The sequence below is a fragment of the Heterodontus francisci genome, chromosome 15 (genome assembly GCF_036365525.1).
Source record: "Heterodontus francisci isolate sHetFra1 chromosome 15, sHetFra1.hap1, whole genome shotgun sequence".
NCBI classification, from domain to species: domain Eukaryota; kingdom Metazoa; phylum Chordata; class Chondrichthyes; order Heterodontiformes; family Heterodontidae; genus Heterodontus; species Heterodontus francisci.
Window position 1 is genome coordinate 74,227,715 of NC_090385.1, and position 20,509 is coordinate 74,248,223.

Sequence of the window (20,509 nt, forward strand, 5' to 3'; positions counted from 1 at the left end):
CTACATTCGAAGGTTTTAAAAGAAGTGACTGTAGATATTGTGGGCCACATTTTATTGTGGTGATGGAGGTCGTGGTGGCAGGCTAGCAGGCGAGGGAGAGCTCCCCTTCAGCTCTCCGTTGGACCCCCGTAGTGATTTAATGGCAGGCAGCCAATTAACTGCCCGCCATCGGAAACACCATCTGTTTAAGGGATGAGCTCGCACCTCCAGAACTGCCAGCCAATCAGAAGGCCAGTGCCTCTGCTGTACTAACAGTGCCACTGGGAGCAGTGACCACTGCCAGTACGGCAGAAGGCTCTGCCATACCGGAGAGGAGAAGAGTGATGAAGACCATGGGAGAGGTGTGTGGCCTTGCAGGCTCTGGCGATGGGGTGGAGGGTGGTTGGTGATGGTTGGGAGGGGTCTTTCTTCAGGGGGAGGTGGGTGGCAATCACTGCCAGGTAGGCCCTCTGGAGGCCCTGGTTTGTCCCTAAAGAAGAGATCCCCCCAACCCCCAAGGACATCACCATGTTTTACCTGGCGGCATCTTCCCATGGCAGCGGCCACTTAATTGGCCACTTAAGAGCCTCAATTGGCCGGGGATGGGGAACGGCATCTACTGCCATTTTGTTTGCCCCCCCATGCCTCCAAGAGCAGAACAAAATTCAGCCCAGTAGATGCATTGCTTTTGATCTTCCAGAATTCCTTAGATTCCAGAATGCTCCTCATGAATTGGAAGCTAGCAAAAGTAACTCGCTATTCAAGAGAGGATGGAGAAAGAAAACAGGGAACTATAGGCCAGTTAGCCTGACAGTGGTAGCAGGAAAATTGCTGGAATCTATTATTCGGGATGTGATAACAGGGCACCTGGAAAATCATAATGTGATTGGGCTGAGTCAGCATGTATTTATGAAACGGAAATTGTGTTTGACAAATCTGTTAGAATTTTTTGAGGGTGTAACCAGCAGGGTGGTTAAGGGGGAATCAATGAATGTAGCGTATTTGGATTTTCAAAAAGCATTCGATAAGGTGCCACATAAGAAGTTATTACACAAAATTACTGCTCATGGGATTGGGGGTAATATTTTTTTTTTTATTTAGAGATACAGCACTGAAACAGGCCCTTCGGCCCACCGAGTCTGTGCCGACCATCAACCACCCATTTATACTGATCCTACACTAATTCCATATTCCTACCACATCCCCACCTGTCCCGATATTTCCCTACCACCTACCTATACTAGGGGCAATTTATAATGCCAATTTACCTATCAACTTGCAAGTCTTTGGCATGTGGGAGGAAACCCATGCAGACACAGGGAGAACTTGCAAAGTCCACACAGGCAGTACCCAGAATTGAACCTGGGTCGTTGGAGCTGTGAGGCTGCGGTGCTAACCACTGCACCGCCCACATGTTAACATGGATTGATGATTTACTAGTGGGCAGGAAATAAATAAATGGGTCATTTCTTAGTTGGAAGCCTGTAGTTAGTGGGATACTGCAAGGATCAATCAGTGATTCGGACTTAGCTATTTACAATCTGTACCAATTACTTAGATAAAAGGATCCAGGTTTGCTGACAGTACAAAGTTAAGTGGGAAAGTAAGTACAAAGAAGCTGTAAAAGGATTTAGAGACAGGTTAAGTGAGATGACAAGAATGTGGCAGATTGAATATAATGTAGAGAAATGTGAAGTTATCCACTTTGGTAAAAATAGTTTTTTTTTTAAATAGTGAGAGACTGGAAAATGCTGGTTTTCAGAAGGATCTGCATGTGTTTGTGCACGAATCACAGAAAGTTCACATGCAGGTACAGCAAGCAATTAGGGAAGAAATGATTTGTTATCCTTAATTACAAAGGGATTGGAGTATAAAAGTAAAGAAGTCTTACTGCAATTGTTTAGAGCCTCGGTGAGACCACATCTGGAGTACTGTTTTGATCTCCTTATTGAAGGAAGGAGTTACTTACCTTGCAGGCTGTGCAACAAAGATTCACTGGACTGTTTCCTGGGATGATGGGATTGTCCTATGAGGAGACATTGAGTAGACCGGGCCTATATTCCCTCGAGTTTAGATCTCATTGAAACATATAAAATTCTTACGAGGTTTGACAGGGTGGATGCTGGGAGGAGGTTTTCCCAAAGAGTGGAGTCTAGAACATGGGATCACAGTCTCAAAATAAATGGCCATCCATTTAGGACTGAGATGAGGAGAAATTTCCTCACTCAAAGGGATGGGAATCTTTGAAATTCTCCACCGCAGCGAGCTGAGGATGCTCAGTCATTGAGTATATTCATGTCACAGATTAACAAATTTTTGGATACTAAGGGAATCAAGGGGTATTGGGATAGTGTGGGAAGATGGAGTTAAGGTAGAAGATCAGCCATGATCTTATTGAATGGCATTGCAGGCGCGAGGGGCCGAATGGCCTATGCCTGTTCCTATTTCATGTTCTTGTATTCCCACCGTATCATAATCCTTCATAGCCTAGAAACCCACCATCTGGTCATCCCTTAATCTTCTCAGCTCCAGTGAAGAAAGCCCTAACTTCTCGAATCTCTCTTCATAATGGTTACCCCTCACCTGCTCTGCAGAAACTTAGGTTAACTCTAACGCCACACGGAATTTTTCAGCACATTTGCAAATGAATTTATATCCTTGGGAGCTTTGCAACTGCATCACACGATTGTTATTTGGCAACTGGCAACTTAGGACTTCAACAAGGTGCCATTTGTAATTTCCTGGCCCCTGTCAATGCCAACAATGATGCAGGCATTCACCCACCTGTCCCACACCTCTCCCCACACAATATAGATGATCCTGACCCCAAGATTTGGGAAGGGGTCAGGGCCACGGCAGACTATCAGTTGAGAGTCTCAGCTGGCGAAATTTCCAGTGGCAGAGTGGGACCCTTGGAATTTCAAGACCATCAATTCTAGAGGTTTGGCAGTATAATACACTGGTCTATAATTTACTTTGTTCTCTCTACTGCCTTTCTTGAAGAGGGGAGTCAAGTTTGCCACCCTCTCGTCCATTGTGTTAGTGTCTAATAATGGATGTTAAATACCGAGTAGTTGGATGTAATTGGGTGAACAGGTATTGATTAGTTAATTGGACTCAGGTGTACATATTTAGAAGAGCCAGCCAGCAAGCACTGGCTGGGTAGTGTTAGGAGTGGAGAAGTAAGCTCTGTGGCAAGCAATAAACAGTCTCTACCAAAGCATCCTAGTCTCAGTGTCTCCTTCACAAACAGGCTTGGAAGTTTCTCTAACATACTGCTAAATGTGACCCCCTCATCAAAAATAATATAGGCATTTTTAATTATTTTCAGTTAAATGAGGAAAATTGTGTTATATTTTTGCTCCTTGGTGATTGCAATATTTTACAATTATAACGTGCACCCATCTCACCAATATACAAGTTTGTTTTCAGGAACAAAGTAGTCAAATATGCTGCTTTTTTCAAGCACTTTTAATTCAATGTCAGGATGTCAATAAAATCAAGTAGTGCTTTCTGTTTCTGCCCTGCAAACATACAAGTTGTCAAACTGTGAGGCTTACTTGTACACACTGAAAATCTACAACAAAGCATTTTTTTGGAAATCTCAATATTAAAAGAAAAATCATTTGATGCCAAAATACCAGTAATTATCTAACGGTAACAAGCACATACTGTTGGAAAAGCATCAGTTAAATTTGGATCTTAAGAAGAAGAGAAATCAGACACAGTGGGCGGCACAGTGGCGCAGTGGTTAGCACCGCAGCCTCACAGCTCCAGTGACCCGGGTTCAATTCTAGGTACTGCCTGTGTGGAGTTTGCAAGTTCTCCCTGTGACTGCGTGGGTTTCCGCCAGGTACTCCGGTTTCCTCCCACAGCCAAAGACTTGCAGGTTGATAGGTAAATTAGTCATTGTAAATTGCCCTGAGTGTAGGTAGGTGGTGGGGATGTGGTAGGAAATATGTGGTAGGGATTGATGTAGGATTAGTATAAATAGGTGGTTGTTGGTCAGCACAGACTCAGTGGGCTGAAGGGCCTGTTTCAGTGCTGTATCTCTAAATAAAAATAAAAAAAGAACCTTTTCACCTATTAGAAATGGCAATTAAAGTTAATTCAATGCATCTCTGGGGAGATATGGGATACAAGAATGTGGTGAGAAACAGGCATGTGGGATTTATTAGTGAAAAAAGGATGTGTTTTCTGAACCTGCATTTTCTTCTTAAAAGTTCTGATGTTTTATTTATATATTTTTTAAAAATGTTTACATAATCCTGCTGTCATAAAGAAAGATGTACAGACGTGTATCATTACTATCAATACTACAAAACACCAGTAACCACAAGATTTTATGTCACCCCCAGATATGTATTATAGTCTTACAGATTTCGCACAACATTGCTCATGAGTAATCTGGGACATGTCTATTTCATCTATGTATCTGTAAATACATATTGTTATACACAATGCTCTTTGTTTCAGTTCTTTCCACTCATTAGATTTGTTGTTTGCTGGTTGTTTCTCTTATTTTATGCCTCTTTTTTCAATATATTTTTTCCACATGGTGACTTGATCCTTACCACTTCTGCAGTCTCTATATAGTCGCCTGGACAGACATGATCACACTGACTTTCAAAGAAAGAAAGTTGGATATTTCTTGCAGTGCACTTGTTCTTTCCTGCATATAACAGACAAAAGCAGGCCAAAATGAAAATTAGAAAGAAGATTTTTAAGTATTTATAAAACAGCAACAAATCTTAACTGCAACAACACCCTATCACAGACCTTCCTTTTTGTTCTTTTCCCCACTCTCCCCGCTTTTACTTCTTAAAGCCGACTGCACCATTAATTCTTTACAGTTCTAATGAAAGGTCATCAACCTGAAATGTTAACTCTGTTTCTCTCTCCACAGATCTTCCTGACCTGCTGAGTATTTCCAGCATTTTTTGTTTTTATAGAACAATTCTTAACTGATCAGGTGAGGAATCAAAAGGTTCTAAGGACCTCTGGGAATGACCAAATCAAGCCGACCAGATAAAAAGCTACCAATGAAAGGGGAAGATGAAGCAACAAAATTTCTCAAAGTAATTTCAAGGAATCTTTAGGCTGCTATCTTTGTTTTTCCACTAATCTGAAAACCTACGGCTGGAAATATATCTTGGAACATAATTGGCATCAATAATGTTCTTATCAACTTTACTTTTTAAAACTGGCAAACTTTAAAAATTTTCCGTGTTCTATGGAGCGAAAAAGTGGAAACTGAAAAGTCAGTCTTAGTCCAATGATGAAACATAGAAACATAGAAAATAGGAGCAGGAGTAGGCCATTCAGCCCTTCGAGCCTGCTCTGCCATTCATTATGATCATGGCTGATCATCCAACTCAGTACCCTGTTCCCGCTTTCGCCCCATACCCTTTGACCCCTTTAGACCCAAGAGCTATATCTAACTCCTTCTTGAAAACATACAATGTTTTGGCCGCAACTGCTTTCTGTGATAGCGAATTCCACAGGCTCACCACTCTCTGGGTGAAAAGATTTCTCCTCATCTCAGTCCTGAAAGGTTTACCCCATATCCTGAGACTATGACCCTGGTTCTGGACTCCCCCACCATCGGAAACATCCTTCCTGCATCTACCCTGTTAGAATTTTATAGGTTTTGATGAGATCCCCCCTCACTCTTCTGAACTCCAATGAATATAATCCTAACCGACTCAATCTCTCCTCATACGTCAGTCCCGCCATCCCAGGAATCAGTCTGGTAAACCTTCGCTGCACTCCCTCTATAGCAAGAACATCCTGCCTCAGATAAGGAGACCAAAACGGCACACAATATTCTAGGTGTGGTTTCACCAAGGCCCTGTATAATTGCAGCAAGACATCCCTGCTTCTGTACTCAAATCCTCTCACTATGAAGGCCAATATACCATTTGCCTTTTTTACCGCCTGTTGCACCTGCATGCTTACCTTCAGCGACTGGTGTACGAGAACACCCAGATCTCGCTGCATATTCCCCTCTCTCAGTTTATAGCCATTCAGATAATAATCTGCCTTCCTGTTTTTGCTACCAAAATGGATAACCTCACATTTATCTACATTATACTGCATCTGCCGTGCATTAGCCCACTCACTCAACTTGTCCAAATCACCCTGAAGCCTCTCTGCATCCTCCACACAACTCACCCTCCCACCCAGTTTTGTGTCATCAGCAAATTTGGAGATATTACATTTAATTCCCTCATCTAAATAATGAATATATATTGTGAAAAGCTGTGGTCCTAGCACGGATCCCTACGGTACCCCACTAGTCACTGCCTGCCATTCGGAAAAAGACCTATTTATCCCTACTCCTTGTTTCCTGTCTGCCAACCAATTTTCTGTCCAAGCCTCAAATAAATTTCTGCTGTATCAGAACTGTAGGTGGCACAGTGATAGGTGTTTTCAAAATCAAAGGTGTCATGCTGCATGTTACAGGCTGATCTTTGCAGCCAGGCTGCAGGTCCTAACATCAGGACCGGAAGCAAGTGCTACTTCCATTCGAGTGTTGAGCAGTTGACCACGTGCAATCTTATGGCGGCCGGCCAATGAAGACTGGGCAGGAATGGGAGCCATCAACATACCGTGCAGAGGTCAGAAGCAAGGCCGCAGAAGCAGTGCCAGCTGATGCTGTGGCAGGTGCTGGTGTCATTTTTAAAGGACTGCCAGACCCGCATTCACTGCTGTCTTCCAGACAGGAGCTACAGCTTGATTTCCAGCCAGGAGCTGTAACCTGCCTTAAAAACAAAAAGTGCTGGAAATACACAGCATGTCTGTCAGCACCTGTGGAGAGAGAAGCAAAGTTAACGTTTCAAGTCTGTGACCTCTCATCATCACCCAATAAAATTTCACGTTCTTTGTATAAACCATGCAGTGAAAACCCACCTTTAATGTTATCCACCTGCCATTAACTTCTTGAGCCTTCGCACATACTTTCTGTCCTTGATCAATCAGGCTTGACATCATCCTTTCCTTATCTCATCTCAAGTTGATCAGTTGCACCTCCCCAGAAACATTTCTTCTCTGGCCATCAAACTAACTTTCAAAAGTTTCATTAATAGCACCTATCAGTTACTTATGTGTAAATCTGTTCATAAGTCCTGTTAATGAGCTGTATACAATGGCTATTTAGTCTATCAGTTCAAATTCCTTATCAGACTATTGAACCATGGAGTGATTCACTAAAGTAACTCCTATTTTACTCCTATATACCAATTAACTTGCATCCAACAAGCATCCTAATTCAACAAAGTTAAAGGAAAATCCTAACACAGCTTTGTAGTATTGTTATTTGTCTTAAGTATCTACCCAGTTGCTCTGCCACTGTTGCAGAGGCCTCATCCAGCTACAGCTGTCACCACCTAGAATAATTATTCTACTAGCTTTGTTTATAGAGAAACAATACTTCAAGCAGTTTCCAGGAAAACAAAACTTACAGCACTAACCTATTCCTTTACCTATTTCAGGCTGATTATTTATTTATTTATTCTAAACATATTCTAATTTCTAACGTGGTACAAGGACAGATTTATGATTTTGGGCAAGAGATACATTTTTCTGCACAAGTGGCAAAGACCTGGAACTCGTTGCCTACAAGGGTAGTAAAAGCGGAGATGATCAACAATTTCATAAGGAAATTGGATAGGCACTTGGAAATAAACTTGGAGGGCTACAGGCATTTGTGGGGAGAATGGGACTGACTGGATTGCTCTACAGAGATCTGGCATGGACTCAATGGACCAAATGGCATCCTCCTGTGCTGCTATGACTCTATGACTGTCTGTGACTTTAAGAGCTGGTAATATTATTGAAATTTGTGGTTGAAATTTGCAAGGATGTCTAACCCAGGAGTATCAATAGTTGAAATGAAATATAGGAAGCTATGCTGTGTACAGAAAACTGACCGTTTTGAGCTAAAGTAACCTGTTAACAGCTGCAAACTGTTTTCATGAAAGATAAACAAAGTCACTGGCAAAAAAAACATTTTAAGACTGTAGAATGTTTAGCAAAAAGCAGAGAAGTCATAAAAATCGAGTCAAAACCAATAAGCAGACATACTTCACACCTGTGGTTCGTTTCTGAGTTAGAACTTCGGAGAAAATTTATGTACACAAAAACATGGAACAATCGTGTCTGAAAACACAAAGATAAGAGGCTGAACATGGTTTAAAAATGATTTTAGCCAGCCTAAGTGGTCTAAAGTGTTTTGAAAAGCTGCAATAGAGTGACAAACTGATGCTGGTTGTTGCCAAAGTTTGCCTTCTTTTGAAATGCAGAGAAATTAACTCCACAAGAAATTATGCTTTTTTATAACATATGCTTTGTCAGATAAACTCTGTCTTTACTACACCAAGCAACAGTTTGTAAGGAGTCAGTAATTTAAGGGATTTGGATTGTTTAATTGTCCTGTGGTATTAAAATATGTGTGTGACCAGGAAAGGAAGCTGCTATTGTGCTTCCTGAGAAAGATCTTGAAGATATCTGCAACATCGACCAGAGATGGTGAAATTACTGAAGGAAATGTAAACTTATGCTAATCATCAAGGCAGTTTCTGATATCATCGTTTGAACAAAGAATTAGATGTCCCATTGGACAATTGTAGTTTAAGGTAGATTTTGATAGGACAGTACAATTTTGTCAATCAAATATTCTGCCTACCTTGGAAAGAAAGGTATAAAAATCATTGCAAATAATCATTTGGTGCTTAAGCCAAGCAACTTGATCGATGGGAAGTGACTGCTTACTGGGTAATCATATGTATAATTCTTTGTAATATATTTGTGACTAACAGGTCTTTTGTATTGCGCACTGGTATTCCTACCAAATCTAGTAAAGATATTAGTGTTTAATTTGGGCTTTGAGTGTTGTCTCATTATTTCTCATATTCGAACAGTAGAGTAACCTATCAAGAGGTAGAAGGTTACGTTTTACAGACTCTATATATTTCTGGCAACAGGTACTCAGTTTAGTGGGAAAACAAAGTTAGCAGCCGAAATTTTGCTTGAAAATTACTTAAAGAAATTTTTTGCTTCATCTTCCCTTTTCATTGGTAACTTTTTGTCTGGTCAGTCTGGATTGGTCCTTTGCATATATCCTTAGTGTGTTTTGATTGACAGTTTAGAAAATGATGAATAAAAAAATGCCTGGAACAAACAATCACTTCAAAAACAATATTTTTAATGAATTAAATAGTTTCTCTAATAGCAAACTCTCTCTTAACAGCAAGGTCCGGAAGCACTCGACTGGACCAATTTATCATGCTCACTTTGATGTTTTTAAGACTAGCACAATCAATCAACAAACTATCTCTTAATCCATTCATGACTGATCAGCAAAATGTGCCTGATCTCAGTACGTGTATAATCAGTCTGAAGTGCCATTGAATTCGCAATGGTATCTCTTCTCCTTTTCCCTTATTGTTTGATTTGGAGTTCATATATGCTATCAGCATTGAAGCAGATCCTAAATTGTTGCCAAGAAATGGGTGTAGTATTTCTTTGCCTGAGTATTAATTTATGGAATCATTAAATACTTCCACATCATTGATTGATTCCAGAATTTTGGCAGTATATTTCACAGCTTCAAGGTTTTCCTGTTGTTCATGAAATTGAAATCTTCTATTGTCTTCTATGGAAAAGGAATACACACAGTGCAAACTGGACATTTTGCATGAGATGCTTCAAGAGCTTTGTAATTGCTTTAGCTGTAGTCTGTTTTTTTAGGGCTTCTGCTCTGATTGCAAGATAAAAACTTCCTAAAAAGCTTTAATACTTTGAATGGAATGGCACATGTATCAATGCCATGCTGAAGCTCAGATTAGAACCTATTCCACTGGTCTATAAGGCAGCGCGTTTCTAATTGCACATAGCGAAACACTGTGCATTCAATCAACTTTGGCTTAAAAATCTCATTTCAAATCAGAAGTGTCTGAAAGACAAATGACTGACTGTTAATAATTCAGTGCTGCAGTACACCGAGAATTACAATGACATTATAGGCATATTGTCTTTCAAACACTGCTTCAAATGACTGAATGTAAGCACCAGTAGACTAGAGCATGTACTGGAAAAAAGACGTTGCTCCTTCAGACTCTGCTGAAAAAGATGGTCAAACTTTTTATTGCTTTCTATTGTCATCATTAAGAGCCAAACTGATAGAATTTCAGAAATAAAGTATGCTTGAGGTGTACTAATCTTTTCAGGTCTTTATTTGTTTCAGGGCAGAGGGGGAAGGATTCATTCCCTCCAATCGCAATTTAAAATGCCTTGTCATAAATGTGTTATTGGTAATTCTAATCCAGTGTACGGAGTGTCTAACCTATGATACAGGCAATATTCTTTCTGCGCCAAGCTAACTCCAACTTAATAACGTCACTTATAGGCAGATTTTTAATTAGCAATGGGTTGAAGGGTTATGGAGAATAGGCAGGAAAGTGGAGTTGAGGCCAAGATGAGATCAGCCATGATCGTATTGAATGGCGGGGCAGGCTCAAGGGGCTGAATTGCCTACTCCTGCTCCTAGTTCTTATGTTCTTATGTTTTTATCACTGACATAACATCAAGAAAGTTACATTCAGCTAATCTTTCTTTGTAGTTTTGTTTCGTTCACAGGCAGTATATAAAAGTTGCTGAGTCATTCTATAACCATGTTCTACTTACCCTCAACATTCTGGCTCCAACTACTTCATTTTTAATCTGTTCCACACCGCAACGTTTTCCCAATTCGTGCTATTCCTAAACAATTACACAAGTGCTGATACCTCCCTCAAAAACATTGTTTTAACACCATTGCACAATGCAATTTATTTTAGATCATGTTAATCCAGTCACACTTTCTTCTTAATCAAGTTATTCTCATCCGGATAACCATGTTGTGCTACCCTTCTTTTCTGTGATATTGATATTCATCTAACCACCATGGGCTAGCTTTTCGAGCAATGCTGTCCTGGTTAACCCAACCATCCTACGGAAACCCATATAATGGGTATAGCATTGGATACCCAGTGCAGAGAGACAGGTTCAAATTCTAACCTCGACTATGCCTGGCCTTCCTCTGGAAAGTGAGTCTCACCAACTCAACAGGTTACCCATGGAAGGAAAGGTATGGCCAAGGAGCATGACCTGCCGGGATTGTTAAACTGTAAACTCCACCTCCCAACAGGTTGTCAGTACAGTTAGCAACTACGAGGTACCTACCCTGCATAACATTACTGATGTAGAGTGGAACGTTCTTTTGGATGACCATTGAGAAGAGTGGTAGCAAGTTTTGGTGTCAAAAAAACCCTCATCTGTGCTAGTTTACATCCATTTCTTAGTCTTTCTTTGGCACAGATGTGTGAATTATTTCAGATCACACATATATATAGACCTTTTTTTTAGCTTTTATACCTCCTATCTTTTGATAAAAGTCCCCTCCCCACAGCTCAAAACACCAACTGAGAACTCAGACAGGCAACTTGGTCTCAAGTTTCTGTCAAATCTACTTTACAATAAACCCATGCACATGAGCAGCCCAGGATGATTTTTCGCTTGAGTTAATGTTGTGGTCGGTTGGAAAATCTCTGTTCTCTGCTTTACTACTGGCTTGATGACACGCACTTGATTGGTTGAATTATGATCCGGAATTTAAATGACCCAATTTAAGGCACTAACTAGCCCCTTGAATTAGAATCAGGATAACAGTCGACTTACTTGATTTGCAGATTCTAATTAGCATAGACATCAGCGGTGTCAAAATTTGTGGCTCAGCATGTGAATAGGAGTCAAAGTTAAATAATGTGAACAGTATTTTATGCCAGTGTGCGATAAAAGACGTTCATAAAGGTTTGGTTTAACCTACTGTGCAGCCAGTTTACTGAAGCAACTCCTTTGAACCATCAAAGTATTTCTGCACCACCTGCCAATTTATCATCCATCTCGTAAAGTATTTACAGGCAAGGCAGATGTCACTATAGTTGTTCCTATGTTCCTGGGGCTGGGGATGGGGGAATGTTCCTCTCCTGTAAGTTATCTCTGTATCTTGTTACTGTTGATTTACCTAGACTCTCATCTATGGCAGTCTGCACCCTAATTTGTTTTTGTGCCCTTTTTGTTCAGCCATTATTAAATGTGTTAATTCTACCCAGATAGGATATTCACTTTTCAATTTTCCATCCCATTTTGGAAGAGGCCACAGCCTTTATCCAGCAGATCATATCAGTGGAGTAATAGAATCTTACAGCATGGAAGGAGGCCATTCAGTCCAAACTGCCTGTGGCTGTTCTTTGAAAGAGCTGTTCAATTTAGTCCCACTCCCCAGCTTTCTCCCCATAACTCTGCAAATTAGATCTCTTCAAGTACTTTCCAATTGCCTTTTGTAAGTTCCAATGGTATCTGATTTCATGGGTGCTGCGTGGATCAGCTTCCTACTCCATGGTGGTAGACATTTTTGCTCAGTATGCAGCACCAGTGCACAGCCCCAGTCATCACTATCTTTAAATCTCAGAGGGAAAAGAATATACTTTAGTTTTGTTTTAATCCAATAAGAATGCATCAATGTGAGAATCAAATCCATGTATTTATATACACGTTTAATTATTTTGTAATTATAGTAAAATGCTATATGGAATGTAGGCCACAAAACTCCACTCAGTAATTTCAGCTCTACAGGTGCCATTTTGGTCGCAAAATGGCATACTCGCTGCGTGTGCACACTTGCAGTGCGACGTGTGCCGGACACCATTTTTGGAAGGTCAGTAGCACAGAAATTAGGAGCGTGCACCAAAAGTATGCAAAGCAGACAGATGATGACGTCAATCAGTGCTGCCATTTTTGACCTTGCTGCTCCAGCTATCGCCCTATCTTAAACATGCATAGCTGAACATACATTCAGCAGCTGAGAGGACCCCCCACCAGTGCTGTTTAAAGTGATCATCAAATACTTTAAGGTTAGTTGCCGATCAATTTCTACTGGCTCTGTCTGAGTTTGTAGAAGTGCCTGGTTGGTTCTAGGTTTATTGATGAAGTTGATAGGAAGTGGTGCTGTGGAGAGGAGAAGGCCTTGGTTTCAACTTCAAGGGTTCTGGTCAGACCACTTGCTCCCAGTCATGGGTGCTGTAGTTTCCATCTACTTGGCCTGCAACATGAGAAGAAGTTGGAGAAGAGGCAGCACAGAAGAAGACAAGCTGTTTGCAGACAGAGGAGGAGGAAGGTGCTCAGCAGGAGTCCTTGTCCACCCAGCAACTTCTGTGAGCATTTCTCTTACCTCAACCTAAGCCAGGCGCACTGCGTTGACTCTGTTTTACAAAGGAAGTGCTCACCTTTTGCAGACTGACCTGCAACCTCAGAGCAGGGCAAGGACAGTGTTGCCAATGGATGTGAACATGACCAGGGCCATGAATTTCTTTGCATCTGGCTGGAGCAGGCGACATCTGTGGCATCTCCCAGTTTGCCATCCACTGCTGTATAAGATAGATGACTGACACTCTTTATGCAAGAAGAGGGAGTTCATTGTCATAGCGAGAAGCAGGCAGAGTGAGCATGTGGCTTTGTCAGGATAGCGGGCTTCCCCTTGGTACAAGGTGCCAATGGCACGTGGCTTTATGGGCACACCACCGCCACCATCACTTGTATTTATATAGTGCTTTAACGTAATAAAACATCCCAAGGTGCTTCACAGTGGCATTATAAAACAAAATATGACACCAAACCATATAAGGACATATTAGGTCAAATGACCGAAAGCTTGGTCAAAGAGGGAGATTTTAAGAAGTATCATAAAAGAGGAAAGTGAGCTAGAGAGGCAGAGAGGTATAGGGAGGGAATTCCAGAGCTTAGGGCTGGGCAACTGAAGGCATGGCCACCAATGGTGGAGCGATTAAAATCAGGAATGCTCAGGAGGCCAGAATTAGAAGAGTGCAGATATCTCGGAGGGTTGTGGGACTGGAGGAGATTACAGAGATAGGGAAGGGTGAAGCCATGGAGGAATTTGAAAACAAGGATGAGAATTTTAAAATCAAGACATTGTTTAACTTAGAGACAGTGTTGGCCAGCAAGCAAAGGGGTGATGGGTGAACAGCATTTGGTGAGAATTAGGACATAGTCAGCAGAGCTTTGGATGACCTCAAGTTTATGTAGGGTAGAATGTGGGAGGCTGGCTAGGAGTGCATTAGAATAGTCAATTCTGGAGCGAGCAAGGGCATGGATGAGGGTATATACCATGGGTATAATGACAGTCATGCTGCCACACAATGCGTCATAGAGCTCAAGCAACCAACCTGGACCACTCAGGAGGAGCTCTGCATTATTACCAGAGTGTGTCTAAAGATTTGTTATGGTCTGCTATGTCCTACATAACGTTGCCATCATGAGGGCACAGACCTTGCCACCAGGGATATGGTGAGCAGATGAGAACCAAGAGGAACAGGGGTAAGGGAGGAGGAAGCCAACATTTGCACTTTTCAGCCAGGCTGTCCGTGATCACCTTATTCAACTACTAAACACAGCCCAAAATCCCCATTCTACCAATAGTCACACACCTTAACTTCCCTCTGTCACTGACCATCACAGTGTCCTCTTGGCCACAGTGCTGAAATAAAGCCACCACAAAACAACCCTTCCCAGCCAAATTTATTGAACAAACCATCCAATATTCCATGCAAAAGTCAACTTAACACTTTTGAGAATTCCCTTAGTGCCTGTCTTTCAAGTGCCTTTGCCTGTCCTAGTGCTCCTACACAGTGCTACCCCAGTGGCTGCAGCATGTCTGTGGAAGGCTGCTGACTTTCAGTGGGAGAGAGTGCAAATGGCCTTGCAGCACATTCTCAAGTAGCTTTGGATCTAGAAGACTCAACTTTGGACAGCATCACCTTGGTATGGGTGGCGGCAGTCTGGGATGGCTGGCTGACAGGCAACAGTAAGGGCACTGGCAGATTAGCCGAGGTAGGAGTACAAATGCTGTCATCCTGAGAGAGGACAGAAGGTCCTTGCTCCACAAAGCCACTGCCACTCTCCCAGTGAGGCACCTCAGCAATCCTGATAATCTGTTTGAAACAGATTGCTGGATTGCTGAGACCCTGCAAGTCCCTTTGAGCATTGGTAACAGCAGCCTTGATGGCAGCAATCTGAGCTTCCACAGAAGCACTCAAACATTGAGTGGCTTCTGCTTGTGCTGCAATGGAAGCTGAAACAGAGGCCATCAGCCGCTGTTTCATGGTCAGATCCTCAAGTGTTGTCCTGGAGTTGGCATGCTGGAAAGAATGGGCTTCAAGCTCTGCGCAAAGCCCTGTGCCAAATTGGTGCCAGGTTCCTCTATGATCCTTGACAGTGACTGCTGATTTCTGGCAGGCCTGCCAATGCACCAAGTATTTCATTGTGCATGCCCATCAGCCCTTTTCTATACACTGTTCCACTGAAGTCATTATCTGAATCCTCTGCATCAGTACCCATGTGTGACCTCACCCTCGGGGGAACTGGCACCTGTCCTAACCTTTCCCCTTGTGGTTACAGGTCACATCTTGCCCAGTGGCTCACCACGAAAGAATCCGCCTCTAAGCCTTCCTCTAAAGTTCACACATTGTCAGTATCTGTGCTGGTGGTTGCGAGTGTCAGATTGAGTAATGGTGTTTCTTCATCATCAGTGATCTGCTCCTCCTGCATTTCACACTCCCACAGCATTGTGCCACCAGGTGGCACAAGGATAAGTTTGCAGTGAGGTAAGTGGGGGGAAAGCAAGAGGTACATGGTTATACCATCAGATGACATTGTGGGATGAGTGGGAAGTGGGATGTAAGAAGATGGATTAGGTAGGAACATCACGTTATCTTCTCTGGTTTCAACACCGCCGCTGACCACGGCCTCCATCGTGGCCGTAAAAATGATTGCCAGCATCAACTCCTTGGTGGGGGGAAGGGCATACATCTGTCCCTGCTGGTTAGGTACTGCTGCCTGCATTTGTGCGCCACCTTGTCCTGCAAAAGAGAGGGAAATCTGTCAGTGAATGTGGTGCAATGTGTTTGAGAAATGTGGCTGTTCTGGTTGAATGGCTGGCAGTATATGCAAGCTGAGAGATGTGGGTGTGATACTTACAACAGTGCTAAATGTGTGATGGTGTACAAATGTGAGGTATAAGTCATGCTTGCTAGAGATTATTGGTAGGTGAGTGAAGGTGGGGTGGTGAATGGAGCAGCGTCTGAGGCTAGTGGTTCTTTTGTAAGGATATGGCATTTGAAGATGCATTCGCTGACCTTGGCCACTCATGTAAGGTCATTAAAGTTCTTCCTGCACTACATAGAAGTCCTCAGGGCTAGACTGCTTGCACTGACAGCAATAGCTATCTGCTCCCACTGTCTTCTGAGCATGTGTCTGGAGAGTCTCCTGGGCCCCTGTGGGAAGAGGGCATCTCTCCTCCTGTCCACCTCCTGCAATAAGACCTCTAATGCTGCATCAGAGAATCTTAGAGCACAATGTCTGCCCTGTTGCGCCATGTTCACTTTTGTTCCTGCTCAGAGACTCTTTCCCAGCCACTTTCAGCACTTGCTGCAACCAGAATGCACCTCGCATTTAAGAGGTGCAGCCTGGATTTAAGTGCTAAAATAAAAGCAAAATACTGCAGATGCTGGAAATCTGAAATAAAAACAAGAAATGCTGGAAACACTCAGCAGATCTGGCAGTATCTGTGCAGAGAGAAGCAGAGTTAACGTTTCAGGTCAGTGACCCTTCTTCAGAACTGACAAATATCAGAAATGGAGAAGATTTTAAGCAAGTAAAGCGGGGGGTGGGGCAAGAGATAACAAAAGAGGTGTTGATAGGACAGGGTCACAGAGAATAACTGACCAGGTCATGGAACAAAGGCAAACGGTATGTTAATGGTTTGATGAAAGACAAAGCGTTAGTACAGAGAGGGTGTAAATAGACTGTAAAGCACAAAGGACTCCAAGCACAAACATTAAAAAAAAATTAAATAACAGAAACAGTGGGTAGGCACAGGAGAAACAAACTAAACACACTAAAAAAAAAACTAAAATAAAATAACCAAATAAAAATGAAAAAAGAAAAAAAGAAAAAAAATAACTAAACATAAAAAGGGGGGGCCCGTCATGCTCTGAAATTATTGAACTCAATGTTCAGTCCGGCAGGCTGTAGCATGCCTAATCGGTAAATGCGATGCTGCTCCTCAGCTTGCGTTGATGTTTGCTGGAACACTGCAGCAATCCTAGAGCAGAGATGTGAGCTTGAGAGCAGTGGGGGGGGTGTTGAAATGGCCAGCAACTAGAAGCTCAGGGTCATGCTTACGGACTGAGCGGAGGTGTTCCGCAATTGGTCACCCAATCTGCGTTTGGTCTCCCCAATGCAGAGGAGACCACATTGTGAGCAACGAATACAGTATACTAAATTGAAAGAAGTACAAGTAAATCGCTGCTTCACTTGGATAGTGAGGACAGAGGAGGTAAATGGGCAGGTGTTACACCTCCTGCGATTGCACAGGAAGGTGCCGTGGGAAGAAGGTGGTGGGGGTAATGGAGGAGTGGACGAGGGTGTCACGGAGGGAATGATCCCTTCGGAATGCTGACAGGAGAAGGAAGGGGAAGATAGGTTTGGTAGTGGCATCACACTGGATGTGGCGGAAGTGGCGGTGTTAGCCTCGCACGAACTTGGACCAATTTAACGGTGGGTTGCATGCCACTATCATTTAAATGAGAAGGCAGCACAAAGCTGGGGGTTTGCCTGCATCGCAGTGAATGGCCATGGGTTAACCGTGCATCGCAGTCCCCACGCCCATTATCAGGCCTTAGCCAATCTCTCCCCATAAATTGGGTGTAAAAGTGAGTTCTTTTCTGAATATGTATCAACATTACATACTTAAATAAAATCTCATAGGTTGCCCTTCTCTCCAAAAAAAATATTGCATACACTAACAACTTTAATACATTGGCCTTTTTCAAACAGCTATTTTGTTGCAACAGGATTGTCATTTCCTTGAAACCTAGGGTAATGCTAAACACAGCAATCCTGCTGTTCCCTAAGAGATATGGGGACCAAATTTGAATAGCCCCAAAAATGGGTACTGGAATCAGAATGCGCAATTATATCATGTCTGTACATTGCAATGCAGGCAGCATGCCAACTATCCTCCCTGTTCATTGGCTGGTTGCATCAGCAGAGGACCAATATTATGAGTAGCTAGAGCTACTTAAAGCTAGCCTACACCGCTAAAAGAGTGCCTGCACCTCTTACAGTGGAGGTGCATTGTGCTGGCAGTCATGCAGGAAGTGACTCTGACCTGGGAAATATTGAAGAATGGCACAACATGGAAGACAGAGGTCTCCAATGTTTTCAGAAGCTGCATTGGAGGCCTTGGTGCTGGAAGTGGAAAGGAGGAGAAGATGTTTTATATCTGCACAGGGCCAAGAGGCCCACCAGACACACTAGATAGCATAGAGATGAAAGCTACACATGGTGAGACACTGGGCACAAATTGCTTGCAGCCAGAGCAGGGGACATGGATAACACAGGTGTCAGCTTGCCGGAGGGTAAGATTGCACACGCGTTCTGCTGTAGAGGACTCAGGTGAGGACTTTGATGAGGCAGCCTAAAGAAGAAGGCTGATATGCGCAACAAAATGCTTGGTGAATTGGGAAGACTGCCGGAAAGCGTGCAGTCAATGTCAAGGACATTGGAGTCCAACTTGGCACAGGGCTTTGCACAGAGCTTGGAGCCCATTCTTTCCAGCGTGGAAGTGGTGGGCAAATTCATTCGCACACATGTGGACGCAATCATGACGCAGCCTCTGATGGCCAATGTTGCAGCTTCCATTGCAACACAAGCAGCAGCCACCCAACATCTGAGTGCTGCAGTGGAAACTCAGAATGCTGTCATGCAAGGTCAGTTTGCTGCCATGCAAACTCGGACTGCTGTCATCATAGCTGTGGATTACAGTGTGCAAAGGGGCTTGCAGGGTATTAACAGTTCAGCAATCTGTCCTCCAACAGATTACAAGGATTGTTGAGGCACTGCCCCGCAGGAGTGGCAGTGGTTCTGTGGAGCACAAACCTGCTGTCCTCTCTCAGGAAGACAACATTCGCCCTTTCACCCCTGCCACTCGACCAGTGCCGATGCTGTTGCCTGTCAGCCAACCAGACTGTTGAAACCCATGCTGAGATGATGTAGTCTGAAGCCAGGCCTTCTAAGCCCAATGATGTTTGAGCTCATCCTCCAAAGCCATCTGCAGTCCCTTCCACTAAATGTCAGGAGCTGTCCACCAGCCATGCTGCAGCCCACTGGAGTAGCAATGCATAGCAGCACTGCGACAGGCAAAGGAACACAGAAGGCTGATACTGAAGGAACGCACAAGGGTAGTTATGTTGACCGTTGTATGCAATATATCATGACGTCATTTATAAATTTGGTGTTGAATGTTTATTTTGTGTTTATTTTGTGGTCAAGTGGACACTGTGATCATCAGTGACAGAGGGAAGGTAAAGTGTGGCACTGTTGGTGAATGGAGAATTGCGGTTACATTTACTGATATTGCACTTGAATGAGTCTTCACAGATAGCCTGGGCAGTATTGGGCTGTCTGGGTCACCTCCTCCTCTTCCTCCTACACTCCTGCTCCTTCTCCTCAGCTGATCACTGTGTAGCTGGTGGCAAGGGCTGACCCCTCATGATGTTGAGAATGTGCAGCATGCAGCAGACCACCAACAATCTTGACACCTGCTCTGTCAAATAATGCAGGGAGCTGTCAGAGGGGTCCGGAGTGTCACTCGAAGCCAGCAAAATGAACTTCAATACCTGCACACCACTTGCTGGAGACTTATAAATTCAAAACAACTATAGAAAGAACCAAACACTTGCAGAATTGTACCAACAGCCAGAAAAAATTAACCAACAACTAACCAGTAAGTAGTTGATGATCCCTTCAATAGTGTTGGAGGGGGCGTCCTTCCTGCTGCTGAACGTATGTTCCTCTATGCAAGGTTAAGAGAGGGCATTAGCTGGATCATTGAACTCCAAAATGGCACTGCTGGCATTAAATCAGATTTGCACGCTGATTGACATCATGATCTGCCTGCTCTGCAAATCTCCAGCAGCCACTCACTGCATACACGCTAACACCTTCACCATTATGGCATCTGCCACAATTTGCCCAAAAGTGTGCATGTGTGCCATGGATGCTATTTTGGCACTCTAAGGGCCCATGTAGTCCCCAAAAAATAGGCACTAATGTACCCAATTTCTTCGGCATGCTTTCAAAATTTGCGTAGAATTCTAAACACTTGAAACTATTTTGTGTGCTTGCGACAGAGCAGGCTGTGAAAATACAGATTGAGATAGTTATGCAACAGGAACTAATTAAATGTTGTTAATACAACATTAAATGTTACATTTTTAAGTGTGTGTATTATTGGGAAAGTAACAGTATTCTGATTGTTAACATAAATGTACTATCTGTTGCTTAATTGTAAGTTGAAATATGTGCAGAAACTGAGAAAATACCTGCTCAGCAAAGCAATGAGTGGGTGTTT

At 42.9% G+C, this 20,509-nt stretch overlaps 1 long non-coding RNA gene across 1 annotated transcript in view; it reads right to left on the bottom strand.

Moving 5' to 3' along the window:
- Positions 1–3,432: 3,432 nt before the first annotated feature.
- Positions 3,433–20,509, bottom strand: part of LOC137377929 (uncharacterized) — a 60,648-nt gene continuing 43,571 nt past the window's right edge. The window contains exon 3 of the long non-coding RNA XR_010976517.1: positions 3,433–4,651. This is a non-coding gene — a long non-coding RNA (uncharacterized lncRNA). The remainder of the gene's footprint in view (positions 4,652–20,509) is intronic.